The 18,311-nt window shown below is 42.1% G+C and overlaps 2 non-coding genes across 2 annotated transcripts; one reads left to right on the top strand and one right to left on the bottom strand.

Moving 5' to 3' along the window:
• The first annotated feature begins 7,236 nt into the window (after positions 1–7,236).
• On the top strand, positions 7,237–7,309 carry trnav-gac (transfer RNA valine (anticodon GAC)). Its single transcript has one exon. It is a non-coding gene; the product is annotated as a tRNA-Val (tRNA).
• Positions 7,310–17,432: 10,123 nt separating this feature from the next.
• On the bottom strand, positions 17,433–17,514 carry trnas-acu (transfer RNA serine (anticodon ACU)). The gene has a single exon. It is a non-coding gene; the product is annotated as a tRNA-Ser (tRNA).
• Positions 17,515–18,311: the final 797 nt, after the last annotated feature.

The following is an 18,311-nucleotide window of genomic DNA, read 5'->3' as shown; positions in this document are numbered from 1 at the left end:
TTGCAGTCACTGATCTTTTTCAGGTTGGAACGTCTGCACAAGATGTAATCAACTTGTGTGCTCCTGCCTCCACTCTTATATGTCACCCTATGCTCCTCCCTTTTCTGGAAAAATGTGTTCACTACAGCCATTTCCATCCTTTTTGCAAAGTCTACCACCATCTGTCCTTCTGCATTCCTGTCCTGCATACCAAAGATACCCATCACTTCCTTGTCACCTCCGTTTCCCTCACCAACATGTCTGTTGACGTCTGCCCCAATCACCACTCTCTCACCACTAGAAATACCCTGAATCACCTCATCCATCTCCCTCCAGAATTTCTCCTTCTCTTCTAATATATTTTCCCCGCTCAGCGACCCGCTGAAAAACCGACTGATAATCGGCGATTCCATAGTCAGGAACGTGAAAATAGAGACACCGGCGACCACAGTCAAATGTATTCCTGGGACCAGAGCGGACGACATTGATTCAAATCTGAAGCTGCTGGCTAAGGCTAATCGTAAATATGGGAAAATTTTTCGAACAGCAATGACACCCGATTACGCCAATCGGAGGTCACCAAAGTTAATGTTGAGTCGGTGTGTAACTTTGCCAAATTAATGTCGGACTCGTAGTTTTCTCTGGACCCCTCCCCAATCTGACCAGCGATGACATGTTTAGCCGCATGTCGTTGTTCCGTTGCTGGCTGTCTAGGTGGTGTCCAGCAAACGATGTGGGCTTCATTGACAATTGGGCCACTTTCTGGGGAAAACCTGGTCTGGTAGCGAGAGACGGCATCCATCCCACTTTGAATGGTGCAGCTCTCATCTCTAGAAATTTGGCTGAGTTTATTAGCCAACCTAAAGCCTGACAATCCAGAGTGGGGACCGGGATGCAGAGACTCTATGCAGTTTCCTTAGAGCCGCTGCCCCCCTCAAACCACATAGAGATAGTGTCTGCCCCTCGAACATATAAATCAAATAAATCAGAAGTTAACATTCATAAAAACTTAATAAAAATTAAGACCACTCCTTCTATTGAACAGAAAAACAGAACTGTCAAATGTGGATTATTAAATATCAGGTCTCTTTCATCTAAATCTCTGTTAGTAAATGATTTGATAACTGATCACCAAATTGACCTACTTTTTCTTACTGAAACCTGGTTACAGCAGGATGAATATGTCAGTCTGAATGAATCAACCCCCCTCAGTCATAAAAATTATCATCTTCCTCGAAGCACAGGTCGAGGTGGAGGAGTAGCTGCAATCTTCCACTCAAACTTATTATTAAACTTTCATCCTCAGAACAGTTATGACTCATTTGAGAGCCTCACTCTTAGTCTCTCGCATCCAAACTGGAAAACACAAAAACCAGTTCTACTTGTCATTGTGTACCATCCACCTGTCCCTTACTCAGAGTTTTTAACTGAATTCCCAGACTTCCTGTCTGATTTAGTGCTTAGTTCAGATAAAGTCATTATAGTGGGAGATTTTAACATTCATGTAGATGTTGAAAATAACAGCCTCAGCATTGCATTTAATTCTATATTAGATTCAATTGGTTTCATTCAAAATGTTAATAAACCCACCCACTGTTTCAATCACACCCTTGATCTTGTTCTGACCTATGGCATCGATATTGAACATCTAATAGTTTTCCCCCAAAATCCTGTTTTGTCAGATCATTCGTTAATAACTTTTGAATTTAAAATTATAGATCATGCAGCGTTTGGAAGAAAATTCCACTACAGCAAATGTTTATCCGACAACGCTGTTGATAAATTTAAGAAAATGATTCCATCTTTATTTACATCTATGCCAAGTATAAACATAGTGGAGGGCAGCTGCTCCAAACCCACTCCCTACCAAATCGATCATATTGTTGACAGCGCTGTAACCTCACTGCGTGAAACGCTTGATTCTGTGGCCCCTCTGAAAAAGAAGTTAGTGATTCAGAGAAGACTAGCCCCATGGTATAATTTACATATTCGTACCTTAAAGCAGGCATCACGAAGGGTGGAAAGGAAGTGGCGTTCCACAAACTTAGAGGAAATTTTTCTAGCCTGGAAAAACAGCCTACTAACATATAAAAAAGCTCTCCGTAAAGCCAGAACTGCATACGATTCATCACTAATAGAGGAAAATAAGAACAATCCCAGGTTTCTTTTCAGCACTGTAGCCAGGCTGACAAGAAGGTACAGCTCTGTTGAGCCCAGTGTTCCCTTAGCTCTCAGCAGTGATGAATTTATGAGTTTCTTCACAAATAAAATCACAATTATTAGAGATAAAATTCAGCAGATGCTTCCTATACCTGCAATAAATGAATCTTCTACTACAGTAGCTCTTGAATCATCTGTAGGACCTCAGTTATGTTTAGACTGCTTCTCTCCCATCGATCTCTCTGAACTTACATCAGTAGTTGCTTCAGCGACATCATCAACGTGTCTCTTAGACCCCATCCCGACTAGACTGCTTAAAGACACCCTGCCATTAATTAACTCATCTTTATTAGACTTGGTAAATTTATCTCTAGTATCAGGCTACGTACCACAGGCCTTTTAAGACTGCAGTAATCAAACCTTTACTCAAAAAGCCTAGTCTTGATCCAGGAGTCTTTTCTAATTATAGACCAATATCCAACCTGCCATTTATTTCTAAAATCCTAGAAAAAGCTGTCGCTAAGCAGCTATCAGACCACTTACACAGGAATGAACTATTTGAAGATTTTCAATCAGGATTTAGAGCACATCATAGTACAGAAACAGCACTGTTAAAAGTTACCAATGATCTTCTCTTAGCCTCAGATAATGGACTTGTTTCTATACTTGTCCTCCTAGACCTTAGTGCTACATTCAACACCATTGACCACAACATTTTATTACACAGACTGGAGCTGTGTAATAAGATGGTGAATTGTTGGGTTTTTAGTTTTAGTTTTTGTAAAGTGCATTGAGATTATTTGTATTGTGATTTGGCACTATACAAATAAAATTGAATTCAATCCAATGTCAGTACATACACAGGACACCAAACCAAGACCACATTCTTTCAAGCTGGAGTTGAACCAGCAACCTAAGGATAACTGATACTCTAACCTACAATCCTCTGCTGTACCAACTGAACTAAAGTAATGAAGGAAGCACACAATGTTTGGGTGTTGAACTTTTCCACACACTTACTCACAATGCATATGACCACATTATTTCAAATGAACATGAAGAAGACCTGTGTGAGATTTCAGGTCTCAGTTGAGGTGTGGATTCAAATCCCACCACTACCATTATGTTGTCCAAGTTCTTCCAGCATTAGTATGAGCTTTAAAACAATGACACAAACTTGTGAAAATTCAATAGAAACAGTTGTTTGAAGCGCCAAAGCATAAAATCCAAACAGCAATCTTAACATGCTGGACCATTAGGTTGATGTTTCCATCTTCTGCTACTGCTGGAAAGTGCAAGATACTTGCTCAGTACAGCTGCACTATGTATGTAGTCATACTTCTGTATAATGGGCTTCATGTACAACAAATTTCCAAATGTAATTATTCTTCCTTTGGCTGTTTTTTGTTTCATTTTGTTTATCCATTATCGCTTGGTTTGGATTGGTGTGTTTTGTTTTATTTGAAATTATTTAAGGCTCAACCAGTTGTCCTCTACTCTCACACTATTTTCCCTTTGTCATATTGTCACTTGTTTCAACGCTGAAAATAAATGCACTTTATGCCATTAAATATCCATTTTTGGTTGTTCCAAATCTTGTTCAGTCATTCCTGGTGCCTGTGTCAGACTGATCTGTATGTAGGTTTTTCTGAATGTAACAGTTTGTATATAGAAATATAAACCTAATTTTATATTAAAGACAGCAGGCCCCTATGTTACTGCTATGTTGATACTTGTTGGTCTAACAGTGTTTCTTGCTTAGGGTGCAAGAGGTTCTGGGTTGATAAGCTACTTTGGAGTTACAGTTAAGTCTCTGTGCCCAGCTGTTCTTTGGACCTGGAGACAGAACTGTACCATTTATAAACAAGTGGACTTGTTCCTCCATCATCAAGCTTTCAGATCATGATCAGCTACCTTCATCTTTTTCAACGAAAAACCTGTTCTCCTTAGCTCCAATCCATGACAAGATCTTCAACTTTGTTTCTGCTGCAGATTATAAGACAGGTACTTTAAGCAACTGAGCCACAGCAACCCAGGAAAAGACCTTCTTTCCTCACATTTAAAGTCCAAAACATGTTCTGTTGGTACTGCCTGAGGTCAAAAAAGTCACTTTTCCACAGAAAATGAAGCAAATGTCAGAAATCAGGGATTGGGCTACTTCCATTTTCTTTGCAGCAGTAGAAGTAAATGGAGCCTTGAATATGGATGCAAACAATTCCTACAGGTGTCCCAACTTTTGGTGAGTACTTCCAACAAACTGTGTGTGGCAGTGTTTTACATGTGACATATTAGGCCAAGAAATAACAAATTCACTTGTTGTACTTTGACACTATTTAAACTCTGGTACAAACAGTGAATTCAGTTTAGCTGTAACATGTTTAGCCGCGCCCGGGGCGGCGGGGCACCTCGCAAAAACACAGCCAGACGGCACCGGCACCGGGACCGGGCGGGCGGCCGCGCCGGGGCCCGGGCTGCGTCGAGGGGGGCAGCATGGTGGATGAGTGGTTAGCACTGTTGCCACACAGCAAGAAGGTCGTGGGTTTGCATCTCGGCCTTTCTGTGTGGAGTTTGCATGTTCTCCCTGTGCTTAGCCTACAACCTTAATGGCAAGTCCTTGACTGCCCCCTGCGGAGATGAGCTCATATCCCTTTTGACCCTGAAAAGACACTTCTATTGGAGACGCTAAAATCAAGTGTTCCCTGCATGAAATGAGATGCTGTACATTTTTAACCATGTTGTTGTTGCCAGTGGCAGTATGGTGGTTGAGTGGTTAGCACTATTGCCTCACAGTAAAAAGGTCGTGGGTTCGCAACTAAGATCTACTATTACACAGATGCAGAAACTGACATTACACCACACATCAAATGTGTCATCAGCTCTTGATTTTACATCAATCCCATGTCAGCAGAAACACAGAACACAAAACCTAAACAATATTCCTTCAAGCCAGAGTTGAACCAGCGACCTAAGGATAACCACCATCTCATCCTACAGTCCACCTCTCTGCCAACTGAGCTATTGAAGGAAGCACACAAGGTTTTGGTGTTGAACTTTTCCACAGATGCATAAACTGACAATTAACTACACATTTGATACCAAAGCTCTTTTCTTAACTGCAGGATAACTGTCACTTCAACCTACAGTCCTCCACTCTACCAACTGAGCACCTTGGACAGCATCAACAATGCTGCAATTTCATTGGCTATGACTCCTGTATACAACTGGCCCCTGTGTGGAAGGCAGCTATGCTCACCACTACACCGCTATCACTGAATGTGTTATAGACAGAGTGAGTGTGAACTGCAAAAGTGCTGTCATCCTTTCCTTTCCTGACTGACATGTTTTCCTTAAGCAGAAGTACAGGAGCCAAGAAGCAGAACAGATGAGGTGGATGGAAAATACCTGAGAGGAGACTGTAATGATGGCACTGATGGCAGATCAGTCTCTCTGTCCCTCAGCCTACCACTTGTTCCAGACTGAACTGTTCTAACAACTGTGTATGAACAGTGACTGTGGCTTAGTTGGTACCTCTCTTGAAAACAGGAGCCCCTGGGTTCAAAGGTTAGGTAGAACCTTAAACATCAAGTAAATTCTCTGGTATCTGTATTTACCTGGACTAAATGTTGTAGTTTCTGGACTATAAATTGCACTTCTTTTTTTCAGCATCTGACAAATGTCAGATCCCTCTACAGCCTTCTCTTGTCAGTTTGTATTATGAAAAGTGGTCATTTAAAGTGACTCTAAAACTCTGCACATCTACTGTTCAAATGTAGATGTAGTGACTGAGTGGTTAGTCAGTTCCACAGTTAAACACGAATTAATACGTGTCTCATTTATAATTCTACATTTATTTATTCAGCTGTTTCTACATTTGAATTTTCATCTATTTCTGTGTTTGTCAGTGATGTAGATGGGTGTAGAACTAGACTAGTTAATGTTAATAACCATCTCCCCTGGTATCCAATCTGAATGGACTACCTCTTTGTTGCCCTCTTTTGCAGGGTTAGCCAAACCTGGTCCTCTAGGGCCACTGCCCTGTTTGTTTTCCAACTATCCCTGCCCTGACTACTGCTGATTGCCTAATTCAGGTGTGTTCAGCCAATCAAATTAATCAAACTGAAAGAGGAGAGAGAGAGGTGGGGAACAGGTACAGCAGTAAGTCTTAAGGATCTGTGTTGGTTACTCGTTCTCCAGTAGGTTCAGTCACATGCATGTTGGTATAGATGCGTATCATAGTACTACAACACAGACCCTGCTCTAGAACAAAGGTGCCATGTAAAGAGTGGAGTTTGAACCTACATCTCTAGAAGAAACTACAACCAGAAAACAACACTTAGATCACTCAGTCTCAGACCTTAATGTTGTCACAACAGATTTATCTTCATGAATTAGTCTGACTATATTCAGAGACTCTTTGGGAGTTCTTTGGGAGCTAGAACTGTTTTCTATGTAACAGTGTAGCTGAAATATACTGAATGTGCAGCTGAACTTCTTTTATTCACTACTCATTGTGCTGATCGGTTATTGACTGATATCTCTTGTTTCAGAAAAGTAATGTTTTATTTATTATTGCTCTTTAACAGGTCCCACTGAGATTTGAACTCAGATCAGTATTTTAATGGTAGACTGCCTGGGAATACCAGGGTCTGTAGGCATTTTCTCTATTGCACCTTAGCCGGAAAAAGGCTAATGAGCCCTGCTGGAAAAGAAAATAGAAAAAAAAGGTGAAATATTTCTATGGCTGGAAAGTAAATAGTGAAGGATAAGGACTGAAGAGTATGGACTGCACATGTTATTGGCAGTGACATGGAGATGTTTGATCCAGATCCAGGGAGGAACATCTTGTAGTACTTTTCTTTTCCAACTTTCAAGGCTGGTGCAGGGGCCGTCTGTGTGTAAGGCAAACATGTTAACATCTACACTACAGGAACACAACTGTATGTTTTGAAGAAATCTCTCAGGTCTCCTTTATGATTTCCTAAAGATGACACACAGTTGGATCATTTGAATTTAGCTTCTCCAAAGGAAGTGCCCTATGGGCTTATTGTACAATGTTGCATTTCCCAGTGCCATGTTCACAGCCTTAAGCGTGTGTCAGTTTCTGTAGTGTAGTGGTCATCATGTTTGTTTGACACACAAAAAGTCCCTGATTCAAAACCGGGCAGAAACAAATTTTATGCATCTCAGTCTCAAAAAACATGCAGCCTGACAAACTTACCAACCACAGCTGTGACCTCTTTGTAGCTCCATTTGATGTGCTGAGTTACTCCTGGAAGGAGTTGGTTTGCAGGACACTGATCAGAGACTTTGTGGAGTGGTCTCAGCCTATCCACCTGTTCCTGAACGTGGACACGTTGAAGGAGCTCATCATAGACTTCAGGAGGAGGACACCAGTGGAGCCCATCACCATCAATGGCCAGGAGGGAAATGTAGTGAACTACTACAAGTAGAGTCTACTGGTCAGCCTGCTGTGAGACACGACAGGTTAGTGAATACCCAGCTACTGGAATGGCCAGTAATAACCATCGATAGTGATAACTGTCAGGTTTACGCTACACTGACATGGTTCTTTTCCTGAAGGCAATGAAACACACGACAACTTTGTACCGAGTATATGTCTGCAAGTGAGAACTGCCTCAGTTGCAAACGGAGAGAAGAGACTTTCTTCTCTCCCCATGCGACTTTCACCCATCTCTCCTCTCTTCACTTACCAGTCCTTTATTTGTATAGTGGGGAACAAAACCAGACACAGGATACATGGGTGCAATAAAACTTCAGTTCATCATGGGTCATAAGGTTATGGAGGTCAGCTGGAGAAACAGACCTCTCACATAAACATCCTGTCTTCAGATCTAATTCCACAATGGCAACCTTTAAACTTTTGTCCTTATAACCCCAACATTTCCCTCCTGTTTGTCATTGTGAAACATACATCAGGCCGACCCAACTTCATAAGATTTTCTGAGTCACCATTATTCATGACAGACCACGGAGGGAGTGCAGGAAATCACATAGGTCCTAATCTAACAGTGTTAATGCTAAAATAAAAATGAATAACACACATAGATATGTATGTAGCAAGGCTGGGCGAAAAACCCCTCCTTCAGGGGAAAATTCCCAGCCGACCCCCTCACCAGGGCAGTCACCTTATGGCTTGCTACCTAAAACGTTACATAGATAAAAAACAAACATTCACATCTCCTTTACACTCGGTCCTCTTCCTCCAGTAGAATTGTATGTAGGAGAGTATAGGACACAAAGGCTTGGGTGAACATTTTGGCAGCATATCTATACCACATATTAGTTTTGAATGGGTGTGGCATTCCATTCAGGTCCTGAGTCCAGTGCCAGTCTTTAGGATTTATCCATGTCCATCGCTTTGCTCTCAGTTTCTCATGTTCCACAGTGTAATTACCACTTGTCGTTTTCAGGTCTACCATGGTGAGGACGATTACCAGTATGGTCAGACAGAACCATACTGGTAGGAGAACACATTCCCACCCTTTAGGGCAGGCGGTGGGTGCCATAGCTGGGAGCGAGGATTAGATGTTTTCTTCAGCGGCCAAAGGTTTTGGTACCGGCCGACTTCCACCTCTACTCGACACTCACCAGGTGTTGCAGTACCTTACTGTGGCTCTGATGAATCCACGTGGGTCTCTCTTGGATCTTTACAGCTGTGGGTGTAGTCAGGATCACAGTGTAGGGTCCTTCCCACTTAGGTGTAGACCAGGTTTTCCTTTTTATGACCTTTATCAGCACTTGGTCTCCTGGTTTAACCCTCTGGCCCTGTGGAGACAAAAGGTCATCTGGCAGATTATTTGCAGTCACAACTTCCTTGGTCTTTAACATTTTACTCATCCACTCTGCAAGAGTAGTTTCTCCTTGAGGTTTTTCACACACATCCTCACAAATGGGAAGTGTAAAAGGTCTCCCATAAAGGATTTCAAATGGGGTCAGGCCTTTGTCTGTTGGCGTGACCCTCATGTACATTTTTACCAGGGGGAGGCATTCTACCCATGTCCTCCCCGTTTGCTCCATGGATTTTCTCAGTCTCATTTTTATAGTGCCATTAGTTCTTTCAACTAGTCCTGCACTCTGGGGGTGGTATGAGCAATGTTTTTTTAACTCAAACCCCAGGTGTTTGGACATTTGTGTAATGACTTCATTCACAAAATGTGGACCATTATCACTGTAAATTCGCTGTGGGATCCCATGATCTGGAATAATATTTTTGCACAGCGCTTTAGCCACTGTTAGTGCATCAACATTTTTACTGGGCACAATTTCAACCCATTTAGAGTATGCATCTATCAGAACAAGGCAGTACTTGCATGTCGGACATTGTGACAACTCTATAAAATCCATATGAATGACTTGGAATGGATAATGTGGGTTGGGGAATCTCCCTCTCTTTGGTCTGAGATTTCCCTGTGGGTTGTGTTTACAACAAATCAAACAGGATTTACAAAAATTTTTTGAGTAGTTATTAAATCCTGGTGCATGGAAATACTTTTCCACTGCATATACCATCCCTCCTGTTGACACATGGCAAGGCCCATGTGTCAAAATAGCTGCAGTATGATAAAGACTTCTAGGTAGGCAAAGTTTGTGTTTGATCTTAAAAAGGTCTTGCTCTACCGTGGCTCCTTCTTCGAGCCAAAGTTGTTGTTCAGCTGGTGGGGCTCTTTTCTGCATGTCTTCTTTTCCCTCATGGTCTATGGGCTGTTTCACTTCTTGTACAATATATAGATTACATTTGCGAAATTGTCCCTGTGCAGCTGCCTTTGCTGTTACATCTGCCTTCTCATTTCCTTTCGATACGGAATCTGTACTTTGTGTATGTGCGGCACATTTGCAAACAGCAATCTGCTTTGGCAACATAATAGCTTGTAATAACTCTTTTAGGAGGGAGGCATGTTTAACTGATTGTCCTCCAGCTGTCTTCATTCCTCTGCGAGCCCATTGTGCAGCAAAGAAATGAAGTGTTGAAAAAGCATATTGGCTGTCTGTATACACTGTAACACTTTTTCCCTCTGCTAATCTGCATGCTTGAGTTAGAGCAATTATCTCTGCAGCCTGTGCTGAGAAATGTGAGGGGAGCTGACCTGCTGCACAAACGTCCTGTTGTGACACTACAGCGAACCCACACATATTTTCTCCTTTCTCATTTTTAAAGCAGGAGCCATCTACAAACCACACTTCCCCCTCAGCTAAGGCAACATCTTTCAAATCACTACGAGGTTTGCACGTCTCCTCAGTGTTTGAAATGCAACAATGTGGTGTGCCTTCCTCAGCTGTGGGCAGTAGGGTAGATGGATTAAGTGTAGAACATCTTTTTATGGTCAAATGTGGCTGAGACATTAAAAGAGCCATGACAGACAGATGTCTAGCTGGTGACAAAAATGACATCTTGGTCTCTGTCAGAAGCAAGTCAACTGAGTGTGGGACTAGCAGTGTAAGTGGGTGAAAAAGTACCACTTCTGCTGAGGCCTGTACTGCCATTGCAGCCGCACACACAGCTCTGACACAGGCAGGCAAAGCACAAGCCACGGGATCTAACTTCTTAGAGTAATAGGCTACTGGTTTCTGTTTGCCTCCTGACAGCTGAGTCAACACTGAAGTCATAAACTTCCCTTTACAGTCTACTGTCTGGACAAAAGGTTTACTATAATCTGGCAGGCCTAAAACTGGCGTGGTCACTAGTTTTCCTTTTAACTCACTGAAAGCCCTCTTGCCTTCAGGAGTCCACCTTATTTCGTGCTTCATGGCCATTGGAGTCTCATAAATTAAATCTAACAGGGGTTGTGTCACCTGAGCATAGTTTGGAATCCACTGTCGACAATAGTTACACAGCCCTAAGTATTGCATCATCTGTTGCTTAGTGATAGGCTTACAGGCTCCTGAACAGCTGTTTTCCTGGATTCAGTCAGGGCTCTGCCTTCTGATGTTAATTTATGACCCAGGAATACAACTTCAGAGGTAGCCCACTGCAATTTTTCTGGGGATGCTTTATTGCCTGTTCTTTCTAAGTGTTTGAACAGCGCTATTGCAGTGTCTTTGTTGTGTTGCTGGGTGTCTGATGCAATTAAGATATCATCAACATAAGTCAAAATTTGGCTGTGTGGAGGCATGTGGAATGTAGATAAGCAATTTTCTAATTCAGAAGCAAATATTGTGGGGCTATCCACATAGCCTTGGGGTAACCTAGTGTATGTGAGCTTCTTTCCCTCAAAGGTGAAACCAAACCATCCCTGTGAGTCTGGATGCACTGGTATAGAAAAGAAAGCATTGCTTAGGTCTACTACTGTAAACCATTTCATCTCAGGTCTTAATTGATTCATCAGGGTGTGAGGGTCTGGGACACATGGTGCTCTACTCTCCACTGCCCTATTGACTTCCCTCAAGTCCTGGATCATCCTCCAACTATTTCCATCAGCTTTCTTGACTGGAAATATGGGAGTGTTACACTGAGCCTCTGGGGCTCTCACCAGGATTCCTGCATCGAGCATCCCTAGCACTACAGGTCTGATTCCTGCTAAAGCATCTGGTTTTAGGGGATACTGTTTTATTCTGGGTCTATAACCTGATTTAGGTTTGATTATGACTTCTGAGGCTGTGGTCATTAGGCCTCCATCAGTTTTTCTTCGGGACCAGAAACTGTCGGGCACTGCAGCCAAACATGGATCTATGTCCTCTAAAAGCAACACTCATTCGCGATCATCCTCCCCCATGTGGGCACGGGGAGTGGCAGTTACAACCCAATTTAGGTTTTTGTAAAAGCGGTTTCCCACACTGTTACTGAACCAGCCCCCCTTGCCCTCATGCCAATCACAAATGCTTTCTGCTTCATTTAAAAACTGTTTCAGCTCCTCCCAGTACATGTCACTAGTCTTAGACACTGAAAGATAAGGATTAGGCGTCCACCCTTTTACAAGACGTTTAGCTTCCTGGGTGAGGCCTACAGAACAGACTGCTTTTCCTTTTCTGTCAGTGTAAAGAGTCTTAAGAGTTATTCTTTGTGGCCCTAGTTTTTCAAATTTCTGTGCATAATCTAAGTCAGGGCCTGGAGTGTGCTTATAGTAAAGAGTGACATGCATCTGCTCTGGAGTAAGGCTTTCCGTGTGAGGTGGTTGAGGATCAGGCAACAGGCGCAGGAGCTGCTCTCCTGTCCATCCAGGGTCAGGCGTGGGCAGATCTAGGGACCACCAGTAGTAAGGCGTCCCTTGTTTTAGCACTACATAGGAGGGGACCTCTTCCCCTGGACCTATTGCAGCCATTCCATTGGTAGTGGGCACCAAGGATATTTTCAATTTGCTCAACAGATCTCTGCCCAGTAGATTGACTGGACAGCTTGGACATAAAACTGCCATTGCCTTCTCCTGGAAACCAGATGCCTCATCCTTAATCACAAAGCTTTGAGAGAAGCTACAAGGAGTGACCTGTCCATTTGCTGATTTCACAAAGATATGTTTATCACCTCTTGTCACTCCAGGAATTCTATCCCTTAATACTGTTCTGTCTGCTCCTGTATCACACAAAAATTGTATTTTTTTTTTGGGCATTACTTTGTTTTCTTCTATACTATAATAAGTCTCCACAATTTCTCAAAGATCCAATTCTTTAGTATTTGAGGAGTCTAGTCATGCATTAAGGTTATAGGGTTCAGGTCTATCGTACTCATCTGATCTCCTGTATCCTCCCTTTCTCTGCCTCCGTTGATCACATTCTCGTGCAAAATGACCTGGCTGACCACAATTATAACATACTTCATCCTTTTGTTCTTCTTCCTTGTACCTGTCTCCTCGCCTCTTAAAACCTCCTCTACCTCTGACACCTCTTCTGAATCTTTGAGGACTCCCCCCAGGCTCCGCCACTGCTCATCATATCCAGGAGTGCAAACACAGCAGCCTGTGACTGTTGCTTTGACTTGTGCTTTTGCATGTCTTGTGCATGTTGTGCATAATTCATTATCTGAGTGACTCCATCTGTAGGAGTATTAATGTTGAGTTTTCGTATGTGATGCGTAATGGAAGGGCGGAAACCACTCAGCAGGGCCTGCTTTAACTGCTGCTGATAGGCTGAACCAGGGGCCTCCTCAGGTTCCAATCCACTATTTGCTTTAAACACTTCCTCTAACCTTCCTCTGTATTCCTGTACATCCTCATCATCTTTCTGTTTACACTGAGCAATAGCTTGGTAATCAGGAGGTTTAACAAAAGCATCTCTAATCCGCTCTGTTAATGCTGTGAATTGAGCTCCCAATACGATATTATTAGGAGGCAGAACTGCTCCAGCTGGAGTTCGGCCAGTATATTCTCCTCTCACTCCTCCATACCTATGACCTAAGGCTTTTCTACACACTGAGTCAATTTCCTGTCCATCCAAATTGTAAATTTGTCTAAGTTGTTGTAGGTTAACAATCCACTGGCGAACATTAGCGAGGGGGTCCCCCAGTCCTTTTACTGCATCCTCTAATTCTTTGCAGGACCAGGGTCTCCTCACTAAGAGAAGGGGCCTATTATCACCTCCCACTCCAAAGTGGGGGTTAGGTACCTCTATGGCTGGAAAGACGCTAGTCTGGTCTTCCAGTAATGGCCAGGGGGGTGGGTCAGGATGGGGCCCCATCCATGACCCATCACCCTGGGGGTTTTTAAATGGGTTCGTCTCAGACATAGCTGCTGCTAATTGTTGAACCTCATTAACCAGGGGACTGTACAACTTTCCCGTTCTAGTGCGACTGGGGCTAGGTAGGACAGGTCCCACTATCTCACTGGGGGGGACCAGGGGAGCCTGTGGTACTACTGACTTCGCTGCCCCCGCGTCAGCCGCTTGTGCAAGCAGACGTCTCTGCTGCTCTCTACGTTCTTCCTGTTGAATTAGTGCTTGTGGATGCCCTACAAAATCAGCTGGATCCTCTTGGAGAGCTGCTATGAGGGACTTTTTATCACCTTTCTTCTTATCTTTTTCTCTTTTTGCCTGCATTCCACAAAACCGTCTCCTTTCTGCCATTTAACAGCTTCTATAATTTGTAAATTGAATTTATCAATTTTCTTAGGTTCTGCTATGGCCATTTCTGCTTTCAATTGAGTTACCAATTTATCGCATGCGCAGGTTTCCAGTTTCCCAGAGAACTCATATTTTTTCTTCCATTCACCCAAATATCTTGCTGATCCTGGGGAATAAGTATTCATAAATTTAGGATCCCCCGTTAATTGGGGTTTACTGTTTCCCTTTCCCATAGTTGCAACTTGGCACAAGCACACGATCAGTCACAACAGCGTGTGGATCGTCCACTGTATCAGGCTTCTAAAGGTACTAATTACCTGCGGATACAGCCGTCCACCACACTCAACTTTTCAATTTTTACTTGTGCCCAACAAATAACACACAGTTTCAGTGGGAAGTGACACCGTTCTACTCGGTTGGCAATTGCCTGTCCAACGTTCCCTTTTCATCAACACACAAACAAATCAACATTCACATTCACTCCACAGTACTGTTTAATATGCCCTCCTAGTGTCCCTGACACTGGAAATACCTCATCATGTCCCTGACATGTGAATTTATTTTGCCATGGTCTTTTATCCCTCTGTCTCTGACAGATATCAAGTGGTCTTGTCTAACAACTTTCACCGTCCGTGTATTCGAATCAATTTGATTCTAATCCCGCTCTGCAACGGTATTTAATTTAGACTCACACATGATTTTTCCTGACGTCCATTCACACAATTTCACCCGCGGATATTTACCTGATTTGACGCAAGGATTGCCTTCACGGTTTCCGTCAGACAGTAGGGCTGAGAGGATGTTTCCAGACGGGGACCTGCCGACCTCCCAACGAATTCACGTGGGTGGATTTTCTCCAGCCGTCTAACGGCTGACTGTGCACGGATTCACGGCGTCCTCGTCCTCCTCTTCATCCAAACTGTCGTATTGGAAACCCGGTGGAAACACCAATAAATATGTCAGGTTTACGCTACACTGACATGGTTCTTTTCCTGAAGGCAATGAAACACACGACAACTTTGTACCGAGTATATGTCTGCAAGTGAGAAATGCCTCAGTTGCAAATGGAGAGAAGAGACTTTCTTCTCTCCCCATGTGACTTTCACCCTTCTCCTTCTTTTCACTTAGCAGTCCTTTATTTGTATAGTGGGGAACAAAACCAGACACAGGATACATGGGTGCAATAAAACTTCAGTTCATCATGGATCATAAGGTTATGGAGGTCAGCTGGAGAAACAGACCTCTCACATAAACACCCTGTCTTCAGATCTAATTCCACAATGGCAACCTTTAAACTTTTGTCCTTATAACCCCAACAATAACCCATGGATCCTTCCACATAGTTGCTGGTACACTCTCTGAAGAGCACAGAGAACAGCTGATGAGAGTTATTTGTAGAGGACAAAGCCAAAGTCACCTTCAGTGAGTGTGTTACTCCTCTTCTCTGACCTCGTTTTCTGAGGTAGCATTTTCGAAGCATGTGTTCTTTTTAGCCCATGAAAAGAGTGGTCGCCCAAACTGAGCCTGGTTTTGCTGCAGGTTTTTTCTTCTGTTAAAGGGAGGTTTTCCACTGCACTGTCACCAAGTGCTTGCTCAAAAGGTATTTGTGTCTGTTGTTTTTTTTGTTTTGTTTTTTGTAAAGTGCCTTGAGATGATTGTATTGTGATTTGGCACTATACAAATAAAACTGAATTGAATTGAACTGAATTGAATTGAGTGATTGAAGTCAAATCAATATTAGTTCTGCAACTGAACACCACAGGTAAAGAAACAGTATTGTCTGCATTGAATAGACATTTTCCACCAATGGAAAATCTATCCGTTCAGCAGATTTCTTCACACTTGGAATAGATCTAGGGGTTCGCCCAATACAGCATTGCAATTAAACACAGCCATGTATATTAGAAAAGGTTATGCATTTGAGTCTGAGACAAATTACAGTAAGGTAGAAAATAAGAGGATTAAACTGGGATGAACTGGTGGATGGAAGTACAAGCTTATGGGGACATTTGATTTTCTAAGTAAAGCATGAGCTGTTGACTGTTCTATCATTGGCTGACCAGCACCATCAGGATCATGCTGCTTATTGCAAGATGTAACTGAAGCAAAGCTCTGTATATTTAATAATGACACTTCCTAATGTGGTATTTGAACCCACAACCCTGAGATTAAAAGCCTCATGCTGTACCTACTGAGGTAACCAGGGTCCACTTGGGTAACCTGAAGCAGTTTTTTTCCAATTGTGACATATGCCACAAACGCTTTTTTTGACAGTCTACGGTAATATTGGAAAAGGTTATGCATACATGTGTTAGACAAATTACGGAAAAGGTCAAACATAATCTCCTTAAAGAAGAAGAAACTGCAAATTTAGTGCAAAGTTAGTGTAGCTGTATGTGTCTTTGCTGGGAATCATTTGCTTCTGTCTGGCTCTAACACTTTACCAGTCCAGCTTTAGACTGAGTTTAGGACTTCCTGTTCCATTAATACACACAAATACAGAAAGAAATACATGCAGCTCTGCAACAATGTAGAAAAACATTTAAAAAGTTTATTTATTCATATTCATTTATTATCAGCTTTTATTTCTTTTTGTTGTCCATAGAAGTTTGTGTGGGCATTTTGTAGCTAGTTCAGCCATGCTATTTGGTGTTAATTCAGAATTTAGGTTCTTGTCTTTAGTTCTTCCTCAGTACTAAATAGACCAATTACTATATCTTCCTATTATTGCTGTACAGTTTCCACACCTAGTAACACACCTTAACCTACACTTATGTGCAGAGAAATTTTTCTTTTCAAAATAAAACAAATACACATATTTCTGTTTTAAATACAGCAAATTAAGCTTCAGTATAAATTGTTGTGGCTGAGTGGTTAAAGCAATGGACTTGAAATGCATTGGGGTCTCCCTGCGCAGATTTGAATCCCCTCAACAATGAGGTGTCCCTTAGGAATCATCATCTAGTGTTAGTGATGTGTATACTTTCCCTCTTGAGTTGACTTTCAAATTAAAGTGGTAATGGTGTAGACTGACCACATAAAGTCAGTATGTTGTCTGCTGTTGATGTCAGTTATACCTCCAGATAAATACACTCACTCCTATAGACAATTCAGGGTCACCAGTCAACCTAACGTGCATGTTTTTGGACTGAAGTACCTGGAGTAAAGCCACACAAGGATGGGGAGAACATGTATATTACATTCTTTTATTATATTCTTATATTTATAATGATTTGTAACAACACATTTATAATCAATAATCTTTGAACGCCCAATAAGAGCATTCCCGACAAGGATGGGATTCGAACCCACGTGTGCAGAGCACAATGGATTAGTAGTCCATCACCTTAACCACTCGGTCACCTCGTCACAGGGCTCCAGATGTTTAAAGTAGATGATCCGTGCAGAATTACCAGAAGAATTTCCAGGTTTACTGCCACAGTAACTCTGTCTAATTCCAGTCTAATGTTACTGCACTGATTCATAATCTGTCACCATGGAACCACCGTATGAAAATAATTCAGGTTAAACTGAGCTCTGCCCTGTAACTATGATCAATTGTATGACCTGCATAAGACAGAAGTCGTAATATTAACTGCTCGACATAGATTGGATAACACCAAGGTCATGGTTTCCAGCCCCCATACTGGTCATTGTTTTGAAACGTCTGTAATTTTAGAACTGAGCTGAAATGCATCTGACAAAAGTCTAAAGTGTGAAATGTAATGGTAGAATCCAATCGTCTCTGTGCTCTACCCCTATTTCCAGGAGCAACTGAGGGCACAGTGGATATGGAGGATCATAAATGACTTAAGATGTAAAGAAATATCTACATATACCAACAAAACTCTATTTAATCAATGAATACATGAATAAAAAACAGGATGGCCTCATACTTATATTAAAGAATAAATATACACTGACATAAATACAGAAACAATTAAAGGCAATTCATTTACAACTTTTCCCTGATGGGAAACCAGAGACACTCAAGTAGAGTAGAATTATAATATGTGGTGAAAAGGGCTAGAGGTCAAATGTGTTTTTCATTTATTTTAATGTAATGTATATGTATATGTAAAGGTGGGCACTGAGGGCCAAATCCCTGATTGTTCTCCAACTATCCCTGCCTTACCTCTGCTGACTACCTGGATCAGGTGTGTTCT

The sequence above is a fragment of the Mastacembelus armatus genome, unplaced genomic scaffold, assembly GCF_900324485.2.
Source record: "Mastacembelus armatus unplaced genomic scaffold, fMasArm1.2, whole genome shotgun sequence".
NCBI lineage: Eukaryota > Metazoa > Chordata > Actinopteri > Synbranchiformes > Mastacembelidae > Mastacembelus > Mastacembelus armatus.
The sequence above is the reverse complement of the archived record's forward strand: the minus strand, read 5'-3'. Positions and strand labels throughout refer to the sequence as shown.